General features: G+C 52.8%; 1 protein-coding gene across 18 annotated transcripts in view; it reads right to left on the bottom strand.

Annotated features, from left to right (window-relative positions):
* The window catches only part of TNRC6C (trinucleotide repeat containing adaptor 6C), a 298,323-nt gene that overhangs the window by 93,199 nt on the left and 183,875 nt on the right, over window positions 1-21,249 (bottom strand). Inside the window, exon 1 of one of the 18 annotated variants that reach the window (XM_083804797.1) lies at window positions 8,734-10,178. The exons of 16 other annotated variants lie outside the window; for them this stretch is intronic. The gene's annotated coding sequence lies outside the window, so the exon portion shown is untranslated. Of the gene's footprint in view, window positions 1-8,733; window positions 10,179-21,249 lie in introns of those variants that run through there. One more of the 18 variants, XM_083804801.1, reaches the window with a different exon arrangement.

The raw sequence follows: 21,249 nt of genomic DNA, 5'->3' as shown, positions 1-21,249 counted from the left end.
GGCTAACTATCACCCATCGGCTGACCGAGGCGCAGACACAACCTGTGGACAAGGCTCCGGCTCGAGTTCTTTGCCTGGACCTGCAGAACAGCCAGAGCAGCGCTGCTTCCTGCGGGGAGGCTGCAGAGGAGGAGGCCAGGAAATAGGAACAGGAGCAGCAGCTCCGCAGGATGTTTTGCCCCCGGGCTCTCCGCACGAGCTGACCGCTCCTAGAGACAGGGCCGGAGGGACACGACCAGGCACAGAACAGCTTCTGTGTAGGATTCCGGCAAGCAACACAGCTGAATGCTTGTATTTTTCTGTTAACAGACATGAAAGGTACGTTTGCATTGCTAAAATGATGTAGTTTTGCCTGTAGGGCTTCCAGTGCCCCAGTCCTTATTTCCCTCTTTGCATCAGCTGTGTGCCAGCACGCAGCTATTTACCAGCCGTGCATGTGCCCGACTTCAGCACAGACCTATCTGTGACCTCCAGAGGACTCCTCCAGTCCACATTTTCCTACGGTGTCAAAAACGTTCCACCGCTGAGCAGTGGGAGACCGCAGAAGGGTCTGTAGGCAGATGGCATCCTGCTCCACCGCCCCTGAGCACCTCTGAGCACAAAAACACCAGGGAGGCCCAGGACACGGCCACGGCCCACGAGGGAAGATGTGCCTCCAGGTCTAGAATTGGGAAAAAATAAATAACAACGCTATCCCTCACGATGTAAGAGCTCCAAATGGTTCTCCACGGTACAAGCATCACCAGCAAGAGGTGGGATGGAAAAGGGAAAGCAGATGTCAGCAGAGCTCCTCCTTGCAGGAGCCAGGAGGACAGAAAGTTTAATGGGAACGTGAAGACAGAGCTGCAAGCTGTTGTAAAAAGTTTATTCCTTTGAAAGATTTTAGAATACACAAACCCTCAACATCCTCCTCCTGTATTTTTAAATGTGTTGGGTGAGCTCATTGAGCATTCAAGTTGTTGTCTTCAAGTTTTCCAAATACCATTCTATTTAAAGGCACTGTGAATAGGGAATTCAATTTATCAAATGAATGAAAGAAGAATTCTTAGTAGGAACCCTGGTGAGCTAATCAAGAGTCACAATAAAATGTCAGGGGTCCTGGAATTCTCCACAGGAGGTTAACACCAAATGTGATCTGCGTAAAGGAAGACAAAACATACTACAGACTAATAAACTGTACTCAAAAATTGTGCACTGCAAATATATGGAAGTTTAAACAAATGAAAAAAATACTGGGTTTGTGCTCTTTTTAATATATCCCTCCTGTTTAACTACAAAAATCAAAACATTGCCCTCCATGAACATTTCTTTCAACTTAAGGATAACACATCTTGCATCAGTTTAGTTTTTGTTCCAGTGCATCTTCAGCTGCAGTGCTGTTTTCAGAACTCCTAAAGCAATACAACACAAGTTAGACAAAAAACCCTTGCATTACTGTCTAGCTAGCCTTAGGCTGGAAACTGAACCCACAGATTTCAGAACAAGGCTTACTCTATTGGCCAAAAATTAAGAAAGCAGAAAGGTCTAGGCTAGCACCTTCTCCTCCACAGCTCTACCAAAGAATTTAAAAGATTATTTCTGTGTTGCTGAAAAGGTAATCCTTATTTCCATTAAGTTCATCAAGTTTCAAAGTTCTCTGTTTCTCCACCTCGCTTTCCGAAATTAAAGTGTTTGGGCACCAATTCCTGCCAATAATAAATCTAGCAAATAACAGCCAAACTGAGCGTTTTCATTTTATATTGCAATATCAGACCCATGATCAGAACGGCCTGTCGGATTCCATGTTTCAGCTTAGCAAACGAACAGCTTCTCCCCATGAGGGAAGGAGAAAGGGGGTGAAGAGAGAGTTGGGGAAAGGAAGCAGCCGTAAACGATCTTCCAGGACAAGAAAACCAGCTGCAGTAAACACCATTTTGGAAATCAATTTATAGTGAGTCACAATCCTAGTAATGACTATTTCATGCCTTCAGTTAGTCCATGAAATGCCCAGGGGAGCAAATATTCTCAGAAAGATAGTCAAAACGTCTCTACATGTGTTATCTGATCAGTAGAAGCTGACAGAATTCCAGAAAAATCAGTTCTTGCTTGCCTGGATGCTGACAGAGGGGACAGGGACATCACGGCTGCGATGCAGTTGGACTATCAGAGCATCGCAGCACCATCCAGACAGCCCGGGCTGACAGACACCACCTATTCTATTTTCTGCAAAAGGAGAGGGTCTTGTTGTCACTGTACGATTTCATCTACAAGTTTGGGAAGAGCATTTTATCTTCACCAATGCAATAAAAACAACCGAGGGTCCTTTTTTAAGCAAATAGTTATGTAAGCATCCAGTCGATAACACAGCCATTGCTTTATTCAATCATTATGCTTAAGGGTAGCAGCACAGCATCAAGACTAAGGAGTTCCTGGTACCCAACGAGACTTAATTGGATTGTTCTAAAAGTGACGGGTTTCAAAAAGCTTGATTAGCAGAACTATCACAGAAGTAATAAATATCACACATTCATAAAGCTCTCGTGAGCCCCACAGAACATCTTTCACGCAAACAGTGCTATATTTATGCAGTCTCCTCCTCGATCGCAGCAATTCCGCTACTGTGACAGCCCAAATTTAGTTCCACACCTGCACCAGACACCCACATTTTAGGATCATATTAGAAAATATTAAATACCATTTAGACTGCCACTACTAGGCTATCGTACCAGAAGAACATGCTATATTTTCCACATTCATTTATTTTTAAATGACTTTAAAAGATAAACCTCTTTATAGTGCATTATCAGCTAATATTACAAAGAGAAACCAACTACCTTCACAAGCAGGAAAACGCAGAGGGACATTAAAAAGAGATGTGATTAGCGCTCTGATGCCAACAGGTTATTTTCAGCTACCAGCGAGTTTTCGCAGCGTCACAAAACCAGAACGAGGTAGAACATCGTCTGCATGACATCAGAGACGAGGCAGAAGCAGACCTGCAGCGAGGTAATGTCTTTCTGCAGCGAGGTGAGGGCTTTCATTTGCAGCCAGGGAGGAAGAGCAGCTGTTGAGTGAACCATCCATTTCAAAGCTGAACATGGGGCAAAATTCAGACTACAGGTGTTGGAAGCAATTCTCCTAGGTTAAGTGCGCTTGTGTAACTGACCAAAATATTAAGAGGGAAGTGAGACCTGCAAGCAGAGACTGTTTTTGGTAGCAAGCTACCTGAAGAGTCCTCCCTGACTTACACGCACTCCTGTAGTCTACGCTTGCAGCGCTTGGAAACTAACTTCACCTTTCACATAAACACCACCTACAAGGTTACCCTTCTGAGCACACACTGAGCTCAACCAAAACCACTGCAAGCAACGCCCGAGACCTCCTCGGGTTTTCTGCTAACAGCATGGAAGGAATCGCAGCAAAATGGCAGGCAGCACCTCCCGCACCCCGCGGCTGATTTTCTTGGCGTGCCGCTGAAGGTTGAAGTGTTTCCTGTCGCTGGCTGGGTCCGTGTTAAAGCACTGCACCCTACTCCTTTGTTTACCAATAGCCAGCTACTGTTTAAAAACATCCCTATTGTCAGCGGCCGTGGAATTAGCACCAGCCACAAACGGGAACGTTTGGGAATGCCGAAGAAGGAAGAGGCCTGGGACGGGGCACAGCCGGGCACGACGTGCTGTCAGGCTGAGCCTGAAATAGAGCAGGCAGCAGCCAGTCTGAGCTCATTATCGATGGGCGCACACGCTGACCACCCAGAACGGCATCCAGGCCACCGTGAGCACTATATATAGCCCCCAGACAAAACAAAAAGCTCTCCTACTTCGCCTTCCCTCTTGCAAAAGCAGCACCGGCGAGAGAAGTGTGAGCTGCTTCATCAGCAGCATGCAGGAGGGGAAAGGCAACGCAGGGAGAGCAGCGGCCAGGAGCAGCAGACGTGCCATGCCAGGGGAGTTTTCTGGACCAAGAGCACAACAAAAGGCACTGCTCCTATGCCCCCAGAAAGCCATCATGGGAAGGCACATGCAGACCCCACTAACAAGAAGCTAAGGAAAAATAAGTATGGGTCTGCCCACCAGGAAGGTGCCCACGGGCAGGCACCGAACACTTCACAGCCCAGGGTGTTTTTTTCCTTGGGGTGGGGGCTCTCCTTCCTTAAACGAGCCTATGGCTGGTAGCTGCACGATAACTACTTTGAGATCTATAAACATATTTTTCTCTGGGGCTTAATTACCACAAAGGGATGCCAATCGACTTGACAAGTCAATTTTTCTCCCAAATGAAAAAAAAAAAAATGTTCTCTAGCAATTCAGTGCTTATTGCTAAATGGGAAACAGAATCACACACACAAACAGCCACGGGATAAGTATCAGCTATTTTTAAGACAAAGCAATAAGCAATTGTTAACATTTCTCATACTCAAGCTTCCGAAACATAAAATTTCCTGATTGAAATCTAAGTAAATGCGAATCTAATTTTCGGTTTTTCAAGTGGATGTATATTTCAAAACACAGGAAAGCAAGCTGCAGATAGCTGTTTATTACAAATGACTTCCACCTCCACAGCCCTCAAAGGCAAACTATAAAGCTGTGCGCAGAGCTCGGCAATCTGGGCAGCCAGCCATAAAACATCCCTGCCGCAGCACAGATAACTGTTCTCGCTCTCGAGCCATCCTTGGCTGCAAACCCACAGGGAAGAGCTCCAGAGCGCAGACCTCACTACCGCCAAGGCTTCTCGTGTTTTATGAGCTCCAACTGCAGCTACAGTCAGGGCTTCAGCGCTGAAAAATTACAGCGCGGACTCATATCCAGGGCTGAGAGCAAAACTAACTCAGACTGTGATGCTCGGTGCGCTGAGAGCTCAGACCTGCTAGTTATTTCAGAGCTTCAGGGAGACCCAGTGCCCCTCTGTGAAGCAGTTTTGATTCGGATGGAGGGATGTCAACGTCTCAGAAAAAGACAAAAGAATCAGCAGCGTACTTTAAAGTGCTGCTGCTGCATTTTCCACAAACGATGTTTCTTTGATATCGTCTTAAAAAGCTCTGCTACCACTCTGGGCAAGAGCTGGCAGTTTGTTATGATCAGATTTAGACGCTTTTACCTTGTGCAGATTTTAAAATATATTAGTGCCAGAGCAGGAAACTGCACGAGGGAAGTTTCAGAAAATACAGTTAGAACTGGGTGCTGGGATCCAAGGAAGTTGACCGTGATTAAGCAGCAATAAAATGAGCATATCTCCATCCAGTAATTAAGATGTAAAACTAAGCTATGCCTTCGGTAGACAATTTTCATAAACAGCTCAGATTCCTAAGGCAAGATCAAACACTACTTTGATTCCTCTGCTTTCACACATTAAGAAGAACCATCTTTCATTCCACCACCAGCATTTACCAGCGAAGAGACTGTGCAAAGCACATAGATCATTAAGTAATGCAATTTACTGTCACTTCTGGATCATCTCCCCATTCAATAAAGTATACTTCTCCTCTAAATACTATTTGCCCTGGCTGATATCTTCATAATACAGCTGAAAACCTCAAGCCATTATCACTAGAAGGCATCAGCTGATCCTAAATTGGCTAGACTGCAGCGTCACAGGCATTTAAGAGGTTTCCTTATCATTCATCTTTAATAGTAAGGGATCGACAGGCTCCTACCTGCAGCTTCTAGGCCAAAGGGAAACCTTCTAATGGCATTACCGTTATCTTGTAATCTGAATTTTAAACAATTAAAACAATAGCACTTTTGTGTTGCACATCTCTACTGTAACCAAAGATGATAAATTTTTAATCGCCTCTCGTGTTCGAAGTCTTACATAAAGCACTGATTTATTTTTTTTACATAAGCAATGTGCATTCTGCATTTAGGCTGCTACACCTTCAAACAGAAGCAGCACAGCAAGGACACAAGTAACAAACACGGAGCATTTTGTTTACTTAGGGAAGGATTGGCCATTTTATTTTTAAACCCGCAGCTCTCGTAGCCAGCACTATCTAGCAATTCTTTCCAAATGAAAGCCTCTTTTTACTAAAGCAAAGGATGGCTCCACCCCTGACCTCCTCCTTCAGCTTGTTTTGGAAAGGGGCCAGATGACAGCATTTGGAAAAGCGCATGTTTATCTCGGCAAGGCCAGCTGCTTAGAGGAAATAAATGTAAGTTAACATATTATCCGGTCCCACATACACCGCTCTTGGTTAAGTCGTAGCAGCTAAAACTGAAAGTAAACTCCGCTCTTTGGCTTTTAATAAGGAGCCTGCCACTAAAGAGAAAAGGTCTCTACGTTGCATCTGAATTGACTGCAAAATTGAGGTCATTCTGAGTTAACAGCAGGCAGTAAATCCCTGCCATGATGAATATAATTTCCCGGCCTTTCTGAATGAAGTGAATGAAAAACAAAAATAGGAGGTTTTACTTCCAGGCATACTTTCCAAGTCACAGGCGTACTTTCCATACGGTTAACGTTCAGCAACAGTTTACTTTATGACACAAAAAGATTACGGCCTCTGCCTGACAAAACCTTTAACCTTCCCCTGTGCTATTGTTACTCCAGTTTGCCAAGGTGCAGAACTTGAAAGCTTTGAGAACTTCAACAAAGGATTTTCAGGTTGAAAGTACTCATAAGCCCAGTTATTCTATTCCTCACGTTAAGGAAATTTCACCCTATTGTTTTTCAAAGTCTTAAAATGCACCTTCGAGTAAAAAAAGGATAGAATTATCTTTCTTCCTTTAAACACAAGCAAAAGATCACGAAAGTCGCCAAAAGCATAGATTGTTACTTAAATAGGAAAAACTATTAGAAAAAAAAATAAAAAGCCAGACAGGTGGATTTTGCATTCATCCCAGCAAGCTCCAGCAGGCTCTGGAGTAGCAGACACGGTAAAAACCTCATCCCACTCACGGGGGATCAGAGGCAGGTTGTGAAAGACGCGAAGACATCCGTCCCTGCAAAGACATCCCTGCTGGGCTGCGAGGGCAAACCCCGAAGTCACCAAACGCTTCTGACCGCTGCAACGAGGCTCGAGGGCAGCATCCCAGAGAAAATCCCACAGCCCTGCGCCAGCACGGAAGTGGCACAGACCAGGGCTTCCCCCCACAGCACTGGGGAACCAACGCTCAGCATCACACAGACCAGCCTCCAAATCACCCCCAGGCTGCAACAGCCCTAGCAGCAGCCGCAAACCAGCCCTATAGGACAAACCAGCCCTATAGGACAAACCAGCCCTATAGGACAAACCAACCCTATAGGACAAACCACCCCAAAAGGACAGCACACTGCTTACTTAGACCAGCTTTTAGTCCCAGACACACACTTACGGTTGTCAATGCACAAATCCGCGTGTACAGAGAACAGAAACATTAATAAAGCCTAATTATTTGGTACTGCCAGCTGGGAGAGCTCTACGAAGCCGACCTGCCCGCGTTTTTTCATTGTTAGGAAGAAAATGTGGGGTCAGAAGTGGGGCTGGCTCCAGGGACCCCCCTCGCCCCCCAGCACCCTGCAGCTGGGCGCCGTGATGGGGAACGCTTGGGGACAGGGGATGTGCCGCAGTGCTGCGGGGTCACTGCTGGTCCCTGCACGGCCAGCTCCGCTGGGCAAGCTCCCACTGACCCCATCCACTGCGGCTGCCTTCGTGGGCTCGGGGTGAGGATCAGAAGAACCCAGGTTAGCCCAGACCAGCGCAGGGCTCATCCCCCAAAAACACTGGTGGTGCATTAGCAGAGACCCCCAGAGGCTACAGCAGCTCTGCCAGCTGGTGGGTGCAAGGCTGGCATGCCCATTTTACCATTCTGCGAGCAATTCTGGGCCAAAACAGAGCAGAAACGCTGCCAAAGGTAGGGGTGCATCACCAGCACCCCCTGAGCCCAAGGACCCGCAGCTGCTTGGGGCTGCGCCTGCTGCATCCTCGGGGTGCACCTGGGGAAGCAGAGGGGCTCCAGGGAGCCCCAAGGAGCCCCTGGGGAAACTCCCGGCCCCGGCCCCAAAATGGGGGAAAGCACCCCAGAAGCGGGCTGACGTAATAACGGTTATTTCTCGCTTCCAGGTGGCTCCCCTGTGAACAGGAGCGACCTCCTCACTCCCGTTTTAGCAGAACAGGAGGTGACCGCGGCACCTACGGCTGATGGAAAGCACGGGGGAAAAAAAACATGAAACGTGCACGCCCAGTACATCCCAGTAACCCCCAGCAGGACCGCCACCTCTCTGCACAAAAGGGACCCCGGGAAACCAAATGCACCCAACCCCCTTCCTCCCCTCCCTCCTCTTCCTCCCCTCCAGCCCCTTGGCTCAGGGTGGCACACGCCAGGACGCCTGGAGGAGAAATGACAGCAGCTCCCACTGTGCCAGTAGGCGGGGGGAAAGGAGGGAAAAAATAAAAAGAAGTGGATCTGGAGCTGGGGACTCGCAAGGTTGAGCCACCGCCGAGGACAAAGGTGGGGAGCGCAGCCCCAGGAGTTTTGGGGCTCGCCTCGAAGGGACGCGGCGTGCCCCCGGGCAGCCCCCCTGGGGGAGGTTTTGTGCACAGAAAAATGGCAGATGGAAAAACAGTGAATTAACTCTGGCACGGCAGAAAGTATTTTCAGAAGTTTTTAGGAAAAAAAAAAAAGTGGATGATATAAGGGGGGGGGTCCAAACGTTTCGTGGTGTTGCTGCTTCGCTGACTTAGTAGGGGGTGTAAGAAAGGCACCCCCAGCGGGTGCTGCCTTGGCAGCCCCCTGCCGCCTCCAACTTACGCAGGCTGCTACTGCTACCCCTGCTTACCTTTTAGTCTTTTCTTTATGGGGCTCTTTGGCAGCTTTCGGTTCAGTCTTGCTGTAAGGAAACAAGTGAGTATTTTGTCTACCGTGTAGGGGTCTTTCTGACGTGTTCCTCTCTTATTTTAATGCTTTTTCTTTTTTTTTTTTTTGTTTTTGTAAGTGTACCCGTAATTTCACGAATCTGAATACGAAAAAAAATCTCACACGGCCAAAAAATTAAGTTTTTTTTGTTGTCGTTCGTTCGTTTATACCCCCCCTCCAAAAAAAAATGAAATAAAAATAAAAGTCTGCCACACAGGAGAAGAAAACCCAACAGCTCAACAGGAAAACGCTATCCAAGGGGAATCGCCAGGAGCCTCGGTGTTATCCAGCCCGGAGAAGCGCAGCCAAGGCAGGTCCGATCCCAGAAGGAGCTTTTGATTTCCAGCGAGGCCAAGAACCGACGAGACGGAGAAAGCGACACCGAAATCCCCGGCTAAGCGGCCGCGGGAGCGCGCCTCGGGGTCGCGCCCGGCTCGGCGCGCTGCAGCACGGCCCCGGGGCGCCAGGCCGGGGAGCGGGGCGGGAGCCGCGGGGGGGGCTCAGTCCGCATGGGGGGGCATCGGGGGCGGGGGGGGGGGGAGCAGAAAGTGCAAATTAAAAGAACAGGAGAACTCGGGGAAACAGTTTTGTGGCGTTCTGGGAGAAAAAAACGGATCCCCGCTCCGGAAAAAAAATTAAAAAAAAAAAAATTATAAAAGAGCCAGAGGGAGGCCGGGAGCCTCACATGGGGCTGCGGGGTCCCTCCGAGCCCCGGCGCAGCGCTCTGTCCGTCCGTCCGCCCGCCGGTCTGTCCGTCTGTCTCGGAGGAGGAGGATCCCGGTGCCTCTCGCAGGAGGAGGGAGGATCCCGCAGCCTCTCCCGCAGGAAGCGGCGGGCGCGGGGAGGGGGATCCGGGGAGGAGGATCCAGCGGAGCCCCGGCAGCAGCAGCAGCAGCAGCAGGAGGAGGAGGAGGAGGAGGAGGAGGAGGAGGAAGGGCCCGGCAGGGGGAGCAGCGGGGGGGCCCGGCAGGGGCCGCGGGGCGAAGCCTCTACGCTGCCTCCTCCAGCAGAGCCTCGGCTCCGGGGGGAGGCCGAGGCGGCAGCAGCGGCAGCAGCAGCAGCAGCAGCAGGGCGTCTGTCTGTCGGTCGCTCGCTCTGTCCGCCGCTCGGCGTGGGGGTGCCGCCGTCCTCCCCTCTCGCAGGCAGGCGGGGCCGGGCTCAGCGCCGCCGGGCCGCTGCCCCGCTCCTCCGCGATGATGCCGCCGCAGCCGCCTCCAGGGACACGGACACGGGCAGGGACAGGGACACGGGCACCGCCGCCGCCGCCGCCCCCGGGCGCAGCGCAGCCGCCGGTGCTGCCGCCGCGGCCATTTTGTCGCGCACTGCCCCGAGCCCCGCCAGGCAGCGCGAGACCGCGGGGAGGCCCCGCCGCGCGCCGCCCGCCCCGCCCCGCCCCTCGGGCACGAGGCGGTCCCGCCCCCCGCTCCTCCCGCTGCCCCCCCCGCACCCACGTGACAGGGGAGCCCCCCCCCCCCCCCCCCCCCCCCGCCACATGCAAATGAGCGCGGCGGCCGCAGCCAAACGGCGCCCGGGGCGCGCGCCTGGCCACGCCCACTCCGGGGTGGGAGGGGGAGGGAGCTGCACCCCCCTCCCTGCTCGGGCCCCCCCCCCCCGTGCAAAGGGCGGCGGGGCGGGAACAGCCGGGGCGGGGGGGGCCGTGCATGGGCAACCCCCGTGCAAAGGGTGTCCGTGCATGCACACCCCCCCCCCGTGCATGCACACGCACCCCCGTGCAAAGGGTGTCCGTGCATTCTTAATCCTTGCCCCCCCCCCCGTGCAAAAGGGCGTGCATGCATTCAGCGCCCGCCCCCGTGCAAACAGCAGTCCGTGCATGCACCCTCCCCCCGTGCAAAGGCGAGTTGGTGCATTAACCCCCTCCTCCGTGCAAAGGGGTGTCCGTGCATGCACCCCCCCCCCCCGCGCAAACGCTGTCCGTGCATTTACCCCCCCCCCCCGCGCAAAGGGGCATTCCTACGTTCTTAGCACCCCCACCCCCTGCAAACAGGCGTCCGTGTATGCACCCCCACCCCGTGCAAAGGGGTGTCCGTGCATTTACCCCCTCCCCGTGCAAAGGCGCAGTTGTGCATGCACCGCCCCCCTCCCCGTGCAAACGGGCACCCGTGCATGCACCCCCCCGTGCAAACGGCGTCGATGCATTCCTAAACACCCCCCCCCCCGTGCAAACAGGCGTTGGTGCACTCACGCACACCCGCCATATAATCAAGCACCAGTGCATTTCCCCACCCCCCCTTGCAAACTAGCACCATGCTGCAAAAAAAGCATGGGAGGAACTGCTCCTTGGGGGGGGGAGGGGACGCACAGAGCAGCCAGGGGAGGCCAGCGGAGGGGGGGTGAAGCACGGCCCTGCTGCACCCCGGGGTGCTGTGGGTGCCCCCGCTGTGCCAACAGGGACAGCCCCAACACATGCAACCCCCCCCGTGGCTGGCTCTGAGCAGCTGCACCTGCTTGTACGCGTGCAGACGCGGGTACACGCGTGCACCAGTATGCCAAACGCACCCATGCATACGTGCCGTATGTGCCCATACGCGTGTACAGGGCTGGCTCAGCCCGTACGTATGGGTCTGTATGGCCCGGCCACCCTACAGCGCTCCCCGGGTGCACAGGGCTGCTTCGGTCAGCCCGGCCCCACGGCCCCGTCCCGTGCATCAGCCGGGGGCCGCGGCCCCGCTGAGCCCCCGGGGGGTTTGTACCCGGGGAAGGGCACACGGCATTCCAGAGGGATTGGTTTCCCCCACGCCAACGGGATCGAGAAGAGAGTCGGGGTCTACTGCCAAAATACCACAGGGAGGAAAGGAATGCAAAAATGAGTCATTTTTGCTGCGAATTGTTGTGTCTGGGTCCAGCACCAGATCCTCCCTGGTTCCCTCTCCTCTGCTGCTTCCTTTTCCCCATTCTGCAGCGAATGTTTTGGAAAGCACGAGGAAATCTGGAGCCAGATCCTCAATTTGCGCGGCCCGTTCCACTTCGGTATGACTGGGCTGGGGGTGACAGCAGGGCGCTTACTGCTGCAGGACGGGGCCGAGGGGAGCAGCGCAGCCCAGGGCGTCTCGGCACGCGCCCATGCCGGGCACCGAAGCCCCCTCGCAGCTGTCCCTTGACCACTGGAGGGAGCCCATCTTGTGCCAGCGCCACCGAAACGCAACCGCGAGCACAAAACCCGCAGCGCATGAAGCGGCGCAGTGTTGGCATCGGAACAAAGTGTCCTGGGGAGGCTGCGCCACGACCTCCAGCCATGCACAGTGTTGTAGGAATCAGACCTAAAATCCCGTTCTGCTTCGTCAACGCAAAGAAAGGGAAAAAAATGATGAAGAACCAGGATTTTTTCCTTGTTTTGAATCCGGCACCGTTCACAGGAGCGATGGTGGCAGCCCGCAACGAAGCACGGACGCCCTCGTGCCCCTTGGCTTGCGCAGCCCCAGCAGCGGGAGGGCTCGGCGCAGCTCCCAGTGCCGGCGTTGTGCAATGCGGCCCAGCACCCACGGGCTCCTTCCCGCAGCGGCCACCCAGCGCAGCGTGGAGGTTGCCACACCGCTGCTTTCAACAGCGCTGCTGCTCGCTGAGGAGCCAGCGGTCCCGAGCGAGCGGCGCGGCCAAGCCACGCATCCTCCCTGCTGCCCGCACGCCAAGCGCCGTGGAAACGCCTTGCCACGGTCACAGCGTGCCCCGAGGAGGCTGCCCCAGCCCCAGAACCCTGACAGTTATTGCGCAAGGGAACGTTCCTGGTCAAATTTGGCCCTAAACTGTGAATGTGAAAATATTTATAATTCGAAACACCCTTCCTACGCGCAGCTACTTCCAAGAATGGTCAGCTCCGCGGGGTGATGCCAAGTTGCTGGAGACCCTGAAATGTCAAAACAGAATAAACCTGAAAGTGATTTGTGTACTAATATGTGTTCTTGGCTCTGGCAAAATTACCATAAAAGCATGACGTAACCTCAGCCGCAGACACAGTGCGCCCATTGTTCCTGATACACCAGGTTCTAAAACGCTATCTGCAGCGGGTAAAAATTCCCTCTAGTAAAACAACCACTTCTTGTTACCTGAGCTCTTTACCATTAAAAACAGGGCTTCGTGCTATATCACCTCGATTCTTTTCCTGCTTTGCTCTCCCTGCAGCGTTTTGCCCCAGTTTTGCTCTCCAGGGCCGTGGTGCCCATTGGAGACCCGCGCCCAGGCTGAGCTTTGCAGCAGCTGCTGGTGGCTGGCACCCCGCAGACACGTCCAGCCCCCCACACAGGGGCTGCCCCACCAGCCCCATGGCTGCCAGACCCTCTGGGGCACGGGCTCCTCCTCGGGCTTTGCTCCCCGGGGCTGCACAGCGCTCCAAGTGCCCGCTGTCGCCTTCCCCCATCCCGCAGGTAACCTTTTGTTGGCACGCGTGAGTAGGAACAGATGTGGTCTGGTGTGAAGGGAAGCAAGGGGACGTGCGATGCAAGTGGCTCGCTGCTAGCAGAGGAGGAGGAATTCCTGCGCCTGCACCGCCGCTTGCAGACCTCCAATCTCCTCGGGTCTCGGGGAAAGGGCTGGGACTAAAATGCTCGTAGGGTGCTGGGCACGTTGAGCCAAAGGATGTGAGGGTGAGGAACCAAGTGCTCATGTGGGCACGGCACTTTCAGAGGTCTTTACGCATTCAGGGCTGTGCTGGGAGTGCTGACCCACGGCATGGAGAAGTATTCCTCCGCCGTCAGCCCTGCACTGCTCGCGTGGTTTCCTACGATCCAAGCAAAGCCGGCCAACGGAGTCACCAAGCACTTCTTACCGAGCGCACACAAAACACAGTTCAAAGCCTAACGCCGGCACTCCCCACGCTGTAACGCAAACACAGCCTCCTGCACCACGCAGAGTCCGGGCTCTGACGCCGAGCAGGATTTCCTAGAGCCCTCAGCACCCACAGTCACTGAGCTGGTGCTCAGAGGCTGGGCTTTACGTGGAGGGCAGGATCCGGGACACGGCACACACTTCACGGGTTTCCAAGGGAGCTTTGGATGTGCAAGACACAGTGAGTCCATTTTCCCCCGGAAGGATGCAGCACATCCCTCCCAGCACACTGCATCGTCAGGGCGAATGCTTAAATGAGCTTACAGATCCTTCCGCTCGTGGAAAAAAAAATGATTTTAATAACTTAGACTTCTCTCCCCTCATTTTCACCCAGAAAGTACAGCGGGACCATGGTGGGACCATGCCCTGATGGGAGACAACCAGCCCCAGGGCAGCTGGGCCCAGCTGCAAGGGTCCTCTCCACGGCACGGCGCCCGTGGGGCTCTGCCAAGGGGACTCGGAAAGCTCCGCACCCCACACAAAGCTCTGCACACCACAGAAACCTCTGCACCCCATAAAAAAGCTCCGCATCCCACAGAAAGCTCCGCACCCCACAAAAAGCTCCGCACCCCACAGACAGCTCCGTGCCCCACCTCTGGCCCAGGCACTCAGCCCGAGCACACCCAGCGCAGCGAGCGGCGGGGCAGGAGCTGGAAGCCCACCTCTCGCCCCTGGGCCGGCCGCGCTGGTTCCCCCTTCCTGTACAATAACCGATTACTTCCAACACTTGCCCAGCAAATCTAACATCTGGATTCAATTCCCTCCCCAACCTGCGAGGCTCCAACCTGTATTTCCCGTGGGAGAGATGTAGCACGATGCTAAACAGCAGTCTGGTAAGGGGGAAAAACAAGGTATTTTTTATTCTTGCTTTCCAAGCAGAGCTATTGTATAAACAAGAACATGAATGTCCCGAGGCCAAAAAGCAAATAAGAAGCGCATGACTCTCTACCCTTCTTGCCACGGCACACAGCAGCTGTGATAACACGTTCTGCTTATTATCAATAGCTGTTTAACATTAAATGCATAATGTGCCCCGAACAGAGGAGGCAGAGCCCAGGACTTGACCCTATAGCTCGCTCTGGAGGAGAGGAAACAACATTTTAGTGGTTGTAACACGTGAACACAGCTCCCTGTGTTGGGCCTATGGGCTTGAAAACCGGGCAGAGACGTGCGTTTCCCATCGCGCTCCCGATGGTAGAAGTGTTTCCAAGAATAGGTTCCTCTTGCTCAGGTTTCTGCATTCGTGGCCATCGTTTGTAGGCAAAGGGACGAAAAAAATAAGCCAGAGGAATGCGGTACTTTTTCCTAGAAGCCCAGAAGGTTTCTCAGAGTCTCCTGAAGGCTGCCAGGTTCTGTCTTCACCCCACACGGAGCCCCATGCAGGCACGGGAAGCACTGGAGCTATTTTCACGACGTGCTCGATAGCCCGCTGGCTTCGGTGTTGCAAGTCTCAGCCTGAGCGAAGCAGAGCAGGGCTGGAGGCAGCCCACGACGAGGTTAACTCGCTGCGTAGACCAGCCTGACCTTTTCTGACACGGATAGCTCCAACAGCTGCACCAGCACAAAGAACCCAAAGGACAAAAATACTCCTGAAATGAGCGGTGGGGAAGGGAATATCTCCCAGCACCCCGGCAGCTCTCAACGCAGCGGTCGCAGAAAGAAGAAACCCGAGCGCTCCCTTCCCTCTCGCTGCCTCCACAGCCCCCCTGGGCACCAAACAGCCTCGCTGGGACGAACACCAGCCTGCAGCAGGACTCCATAAATGACTCTGACCTCGGATGGCAGCGATGAAACAAGCCCACGCACCTGCCCTCAGGATCCTGCTCTTCTTTTAGGGGGCCTCTTACACCACGCACGCTGGAGGTGCAGGCATCGCCTCCAGTGCCACCCGTTCCTGGCAGATCTTCAGGGAAAAGGATGGCAAAATGGCAAACGCTTACTCCTGTAGCTCATTTTGGAGCAATTGCTGGCCCCCCTACATCAACGTCCAGAGCAAAAACGAGCTGTTACAGCCTAAGAACCCGGCTGAAACAAAACTAAGATCCCTGAGTGGTTTTCATGAGACCAAGTGATGGATCCAATGGAAAATGTGTTTGTCCCAGTGTTCTGGCTAATCGTCATAATCTGATGTCTCCAAAACCCCCCAAAGTTTTCAGCAGACTTGAACACCCACTTCTGCCATTCTTTGATTAAACTGCGGACAGCATTTGCTGCCCTCCATCCTGCTGGTGGCAGAGAACATTTGAAGGCAGCGATAGCAATACGATGTACATTTACTGCACACCCGGGGATCTTTGGGTGAAAATGCTCTCCTATTTTGATGACTGCGCTGCACAGACACCATGGTTTTGGGTAGGATTGTACCCGGGGCAGCTCCTGCGTTCCTGACAGAGCTGATGTGATTTATCCCTGAGGTGAGAAGCTGGGAGAGAAAGAATAGCTTGGGACAGACATGGGTCATGCTGCTTAACGAAGGTCTGCAGGGTGCTCTTAGGCAGCGGGACGGGGTCAAACCTGGGAAGTTCGTGGCGCTGGAAGGCGCAGCCCCAAGTCAGCACCTGGCTCCTCCTCGGAGCCTGTCACTGCTCCTTACCTGAGTCGCTCGGATCACAAAGAATTTATTGACACCCACCCACCATCCCTAAAGTTTTATGGCAATATAGATCCATTAGAAATCCATTTTACAGAGGTATTAAAATAATGAAGGTGAGAATTAAGAGAGCAGTACGCTCCTTTGAAAACCCACTGATGATAATATACTGCTTTAAGGAAAGTTATCGTGCAGTCCCCTTAAAGAAAGTTATCAATTAGTCACTGCATCCGACATCGGAGAATTGTTCCCTGAAGAGGATTTTAGGAGGAAAGCCATCGACTAAGTGATGAATTTATCACTCGGGGTGGCACGGCTCCACGGCCTAAGATGACACGGAGGGCTCGGAGAGCAGCCCAGGTGCCGGGGGGCTCCTGGTGGGTTTGGGAAGGCTTCTTGCCCCACGGAGGTGTGGATACAAAGTGAGGGCAGGCAGGCGAGGAAGGAGCCCATGGAAAATGGCTTTTCTTGGTGGAGAAAGGTCCCCTGGCAGTTCAGAGCACCCGGACACGATGGGAGCCCGGCCCCATCCCATCAGCTCATGGGAGGCAGCACGAAAGAAAGAGGGCCATAATATTCCCAAAGGTTGGGAATGTTTTTCATACTTGGGGGAAACCACAATATTTCTGTGAAATTGGAGTAAACTTCCAAAATACTTTGTTTTGACCCAAATGTACGTTTCTCAGTGCAAAACCCCAGAGGCTGCCCTCCTCCAGCACCACGAGGCTGGAAGCGGCGGTGGCGCAGCTGGGGAGCTCGGCAAAGCCCTGACAAATTGCTGAGCTCTCCCCAGATAAACAATCACCAACAAAAATATTTGTGTTTACTGTGGGGATTTGTCTGTGCATAATTATGCATTAGTCATTAGGAGGACTACAGGAGAGTTTTACACATGTAAATACGTTCGGGTAATTAGACGGGGCGAGTTTGGGTCTGATTCTTCTCTGCAGCCTGATCCCGACACTGAGCGCTGCCGGATGGCGGTGTGCGCTGACGGAGATCGGCGAGGGTACAGCTCTCTCCCTCCCTGTAATGCAGGTCCGGTTATCCACACGTATTCCTTTTAAACATTTCTTGTAGCTTTCTGTTAGAGCCTCGAGGTTCTCCGTGCACAATGCGACGCAATGCAACCTTCACACTGTTCTTTCATGTACCTGCCTTCAAGGAGAGAGGCAGACACAGTCCTCAGATAATACCAGATAAGACGCTATTTTCTTCTGAAACATCCTAAGTGCAGCAGCTTTTAGTAATCTTCTAGCATCTTTTCCTATGTATGACAGTCTATTAATGTCATTTGCATGAGAAGTACACAATAAATCATTCATGCGCAGTTTAGTGCAGGTTAAGTGTAACAGCCTGGCGGTGATTTTCTACCAGGAAATCAGAGCGGCTCATCGCCGGGTGTAAATCCGCGCTGTTCCACCAAAGCTCCTGAGCCACACCAACTGGTAACGTGGCCCATGGGGAAGCTTTGGGCAAAAAAAAAAAAATACGCAGAGGAAGGCACGACTTGTGCCACGCTTTGAGGACTTTCCTCCGAGCGCTTCTCTCCTGAAAACCTCTCCAAAGAAAATGGAGCTCAAACTCCCCAGGAATCTGCAGCTGGCATTTAGGGGCTTAAACAGCAGCGGATCGGGGGTTGAGGCAGTCTGGTGTCCAAACGCGTACTGATCTCTGTTTCTCTGATCTGTTATCTGCCAAATTCGGTCCGCTGGGCCCCCCTTGCTGAGCAGGGGAGGCAATGCTGGGCGATGGGCGCAGTACGGCCACAGTGGCAGGGGGACTTTGTGCCACCCCGCAGGGAGGGGAGCGATGCCCGAGCCCTCTCTCCTCGCCCTGGTGAAGGGAAATTCCTCCGTGGTGACGTGGTTTTGTCACCAGCTCTGGGAATGGCTGCGTGGGCACCAGAGCTGTGGCTCCCGGGGGCAGCTGGGGCCGGCACTGGAGAAAATCCTTGTCCCTCACCAGCACCGGTAACTTGCTGCCCATCTGCACCGAGTGTTGCAAGAGGTGAACATGAGTGCAGCACTGCTGCAAGATGAAGTTCGTTCTCCTCTCCCCTTTATTCCGTTTTTGTTTCCTCCCCCCCCTTTTTTTTTTTTCAGTCTGGTCCTTGTTCTCCCTGCAGCGGCCATGGGACAGAGGCCCATTGTTCGGGCTGCTCAGGAAACAACGCTGCAGGACTGATCTTATTAGAGCTCGGGCTGTGCTCGGGCAGCGGGGGGGGCTGCTGTGTGCATCTCCGGGGGCTCGGTGCAGGGCATTTTCACCGCTCCAGGCGTTTGGGATGCTCACCATTGGCTGCCCAGGGTCTGCTTTTCGGAAGCACAGCTCGCCTGCAGCCTCAGCGCATTGCTGGTGCTCAGCACATCCCAAGCAAGTGCCAGGTAGCTCAGGCTGCACAGCAAAAGCTGACCTGAGAACGTGGACTGCTGCACCCAGGACCTCAGCTTTACTGCAGGAGTGGCCGTGCTGTGACGGCATGGAAGCAGCAAAAACAACCCGCTTGGTTTTAACCTGATGTGCCAAAGAAGTCAGGCTCATGCAGTCATACTGCTCGTTTCTTCCTGCTGACCCCCACTCGTTTTGGAAAACAGCATGTACAACGCTTGACAGAGAAGTCCAGAAGTTGCAAAGTTCCTACAGATGTTGCATGTAGGAGGAAAAAAGACCAGACGAGCGACCCCACTGCTCGTTTGACTGACAGGCAGCACCAGGCTGCTCTGCATCGTGCTGGCCCTGCCCTTGTCACCACTGCTGTTTGCCTGGGGATGGCAGAGGAGCTGTGGGTGCTGGAGCTCTTCCAGCAGGAAAGAGATAGGGGCTTATCTCAGATTTGGAGAAAATACTTAATTTACCCCACTGGTTACGGAACAATTTACTCTGAAACTACCTGAAAGCTCAAAAAAACAAGCCATATTGTTCTTTTAACAAGCCATTGTCACCCATCGGGATGCCCTTTGGCATTTCAGCTGCTGTCACTTTGCTGTTAAACAGGGCTTGATTTCCATCCGGCATACCGATTCCTGGCACACGTGCTCTTTTTGGATCTTCCATCCATCCCAAATGCCCATCCGTGCCGGCAGGGAAGGACTGTCTGCTGTAGGCTCACCTTTAATGCAACTGCTGGAATCTGCTCGGGTTGCTCAACGCTGGCTGATCTCAGCAGAGATGAATCTTCAAAATGGTGATGTACTGTGAGGCAGTTGCACATTCCCAGGCTATTTATTTGTTACTTATGAAGAAAGTCAATTTGAATGCACTGGCTAAATAAGAACTAATTGTTTTCAAAATTCAGGTTAACGAATGCTGTAAGAAGCTGTCTTAGGGGAAATAAAAGAAAAAAAAAACCAACCCGGGCACTAATGATTAGAGCAAAACCCCAATGTTAGGAGGACGTAGTCTCTGTGGAAGCAGGTTACTCATCTTTTCCAGAAGATACATACATGCATTACAAAATGTTTATTTTGTACTCTCTGAAATGGTTAATCTACATGCGGAGCAATGAAAAGGTGGCTTATTAGGCTAATTGCTAATGAAAAAAAAAAGGAAACAGAACTACTGTGAGAAAATATTTAAAAACAGACACAGAAGGCTGTGAAAACAAACACCATCTCGTTTTTCCATGAAGTTTTCCCACCAGAAATCACGCAGTTCAAAGAGACGTCCGGTTAATATGGTACCTCCAGGCTCCCGGCGCTGGAGCTGTTCATTAGCCGCTTCGTAATTCTGTGATGCAGAACTGGATTAATGGAAAGGTGACGGGGAAGCCACTGAGGTACCTGCTAATGATCCTGCCTCGTCCTTAGAGGAGTCCTCTCTAGCCTTGCCCATGTGCGGCAAAACACACACCATCAGGATACAATGCCACATTATCACAAGAAAACACTTTGGAGAGGGGAAGAAGATGTCATCTCAGAGCGGTACTGGGAACTGGCGAAGCCCAAGATGGAAAAATAATTGCATGCATGTTTTTTAATACAACAGGATTCCCCCAAGCTCATTAAAGCAGATGGAAGTTTTAAAACCTGTATTACTTTAAAAATTAATTTACAGCTGTGGGGCTTGGTGGCCCAGAGAACATTAAAATGATAAATCCAGAAAGGTGATGTGAGCAGAAAGGAGGATTACTTTGGTCACAACATGGCCTCTCAACGTGAGAGAGGGGAGATGTCACAGTTTTGTTCCACACCCTCCGCGGCTTCCTCCGTGCTGTTGTTTCTGGGCTTAACCCAGATTTTAAACCACTGTAACAAATTATTAAAATTTCCTCCCGAACGACTTGTGATCCCCAAACTGTTCTGGTGCCTCTCTGCTTCATCTGAGACCGGGTTATGGGACAAGGCTCGTGATGGTGATGGGACCAAATGTCCTCTGGGCAGCAGCAAAGCTGGACTTAGTGCAGGTTCATGCGTGGTGGGTGGATGCTGACCAGAGCAAGCCAAGCCCCTGGGGATGCACCATCTCCTCCCACCCTACATCTGCAGGATGTCGAGCACCAAGGAACTGGGGCTCTTGAGGTACCGCAGAACAAAGGCTGAAGGCAGGTTGCATTCAGCACGCACCAGCTACCCCTGTTTGCTTGGGAGAAAGGAGTCCTTTGTTTGGAAACAGCAGATACTCCCACGAAAACACGCCAGTGCTGTTTGCTTGTGCAAAAGCCCACGTTATGCACAAAGGTGATTGTGCACGAAGCTGTAGCCCCTCACGCCGGTGGCACCCCAACGTGCGCACACAAATGCAGGCTGGCGAGGTGCTGGGGAGCTGGGCATGGGATGTGGTGCAAACCCCACCGCGCTTCGGCTGCTGAAGCAGGAGCCAGCTCCTGCTGAAATAGATGTGCTCCTGCAAAAATAGATGTACAGCGCTGCTGGGGGCTGGGGGCTGGCCCAGGCAAGGTGCTGCGATGGTGCCTGGGGTGCCTGCATCCCCTGCTGCGGGTGGTAGCGGGACACCGAGCTCCAAGAGGGGAGGGGAAAAAGGAAAGACGGGAGAGGGGAAAGGGACATC

Source organism: Anser anser, assembly GCF_964211835.1.
Source record: "Anser anser genome assembly, chromosome: 19".
NCBI classification, from domain to species: domain Eukaryota; kingdom Metazoa; phylum Chordata; class Aves; order Anseriformes; family Anatidae; genus Anser; species Anser anser.
Note: the sequence above shows the minus strand (reverse complement) of the source record. Positions and strands in the feature narration are given on the sequence as shown.